At 49.6% G+C, this 2,448-nt stretch overlaps 1 long non-coding RNA gene across 1 annotated transcript; it reads left to right on the top strand.

Annotated features, from left to right (window-relative positions):
* The first annotated feature begins 48 nt into the window (after positions 1–48).
* On the top strand, positions 49–1,029 carry LOC106819221. The gene is made up of 2 exons (XR_001395378.1): positions 49–309; positions 660–1,029. It is a non-coding gene; the product is annotated as an uncharacterized LOC106819221 (long non-coding RNA).
* Positions 1,030–2,448: the final 1,419 nt, after the last annotated feature.

The raw sequence follows: 2,448 nt of genomic DNA, 5'->3' as shown, positions 1-2,448 counted from the left end.
GCGCGGCGGCGTACGTCGAGCGAGACCACTTGGCGCAGCACCTGCGCGTCCACGGCGCCGCGGCGGCAGCGACGGACAAGGAGTATACGTGCGCGCTGAGCTACGCGGCGCTGCGGTACTAGGCTCAGCACGCACACGCGGCGATGGAGAAGGCGACGGCGCACAGCTGCCAACTGTGCGCGGCGGCGTTCGGCGAGCAGGAGCACCTGAACCAGCGTCTGCGCTCGCACGGCGGCGTTCGGCGAGCAGGAGCACCTGAACCAGCACCTGCGCTCGCAGACGGCGATGGCGAACACATACATGTGCCAGGTAGCCGCTGCGCTGCTGCTGCTGTGTGTGTGCGTGCGTGTACGTGTAGTTTCTGTCCAATCACTAATGAGTACTTTCGTAATGACTCCAGTCCGGGTACATAGTGTGTAAAGTCAATCTAGAGTATCTGGAAGCATTTCACTTATTTTCTCTCTCTCTCCGCTCTGTCGTGCGGCTCTAACGGGGTTTCATGTTCCCGTTAACCTTGCCACCACAGAGTGTCAGTTATCCGTGTACAGTACAGCATCAATCGATCAAATACCACGTCCACCGATAGTAGTACCAAGAGCTAATAATACCTATGTATACCTAATGTATTATTCGCTTATCTTGCTGCCTTGCCCAACCAGAGGAAGACGGCCACTACTGAACTACATTGACTGCATTGCAAGGAGTATCCAGCATGACATAGGGGACATGCAGACACTGATGATGGACACATATTCATGGCATGGCATTGTGAACTCTATTCCGGATGCGTCCGCTGAGTAGTAGTAGTAGTAGTATGTATACCTATAGTATACCTATAGTGTATTATTAGCCCTTGATAGTATTGATGAGCTACGTGTTGCAGTATATATGTGGGTATTTCTACATGGATCGTAATCAGAGGTCGTAGCATCAAATGTGCCGGCCTATCCATCTATCGTCATTGCTCTATTGACTGGTTCATTTTTGTGCCCGTGCCCAGAGAGAATATACAGCAATAGATAAATAGACGGAATATAAATATATGTCTTTCTTTCTCTATCTCTCTCTCTCTCCCGGTCGTGCTGTCCGTACGTGTGTGCGTGCTGTCTGTCTGTGCGTGTATGTGTGCGTACGTGCTGTCTGTCCGTGTGTGTATGTGTATGTGTGCGTGCGTGCGTGCGTGCGGTCGTACTGTGTGCGTGCTGTCCTGTCGTGGTGTCATGTGTGCGTACGTTGGTACGTGTGGGCGTGCGTGTATGTGTGCGTGCGTTCGTACGTGTGTGCGTGCTGTTTGTCCGTGTGTGTATGTGTGTGTGCGCGCTGTGCATCATGGTGCGGTGCGTTGTGCTGTCTGTCCGTGAGTGTATTTGTGCCGTGCGGGCGCGCATCGGCCCTGTGTGCATGCGTTCGTAGAGTGTGGCCGTGCGTGTTTGTGATGTGTGCCGTGCGGTTCGTATACGTGGCGTCCTGTCCTGTCCGTGTGCTGAAGTGTTTGCTTGCGTACCGTGCGTAAATGCTACGCGTTCACAAACCCGCCGTATGACAAATAACATTTAACAAAGTCAATATAAAGAAAGTCATCAAATCGGAGTCACTTTCACTAAATATAGGGCGATTTGAACACAGAGAAACAATGCTGAAACCACTGGACACCATCCATCACGCCGATCTGCGCGCATGTGGTATATATGTCTACAGACCCACGACAGACAAAGACAGGGGCATGGTGAAACCATAGAACATGATACGCCAACTCTGTTACTACGGGTTCGTAGGGTCGCCACTCTCCCCCTGACCCGGCTCTGTTTTGGCGGTGGAGCTCGTATTAGGGCCGCTAATTTCTGACTAACCCTAACCCTAAACCCTAACCTAATATCTATATTAGATATATTATATATATATACGATATACATATATATATATAATATTAGTCACGAAATACGCTAAACGAGCTTCAGGTAAACAGATGCAGCGGGGACATAGACCTTACTTGCGTGTAAGCTAGGTGTTTGAGACCCAGCGTGAGAAGTTATTGCCCGCAAATGATTGTATTGTATTGAATGTTTTGTGGGGGCGGGCGTTATAGCAGCCGGAAGATTAAACAACTGTAGGAAATATATAAGAACATAAACGTAATACGCTCTTGCAGTAGAATCAATATTAGATGAATAGTATGTAAGATACATACCTGCCGGTAGGCGTCGCTGTTGTCGTCTAGGTATCACCGCAATACGAATTTGCAGGCGCACAGTAACACACTCGCGCGCTCTCTCTCCCTCTCCCTCTCCCTCTCTATCTCTCTCTCACCTATCTATCTATCTATCTCTCACTTTCTCTCTCTCCCTCTCCCTCTCTATCTCTCTATCTCTCTCTCACCTATCTATATATAATCTATCTCTCACTTTCTCTCTGTCTCTCTCTCTCTCTCTCTCTCTCTCTCTCTCTCTC

This window comes from Priapulus caudatus, unplaced genomic scaffold (genome assembly GCF_000485595.1).
Source record: "Priapulus caudatus unplaced genomic scaffold, Priapulus_caudatus-5.0.1 Scaffold2993, whole genome shotgun sequence".
Lineage (NCBI taxonomy): Eukaryota > Metazoa > Priapulida > Priapulimorpha > Priapulimorphida > Priapulidae > Priapulus > Priapulus caudatus.
Note: the sequence above shows the minus strand (reverse complement) of the source record. Positions and strands in the feature narration are given on the sequence as shown.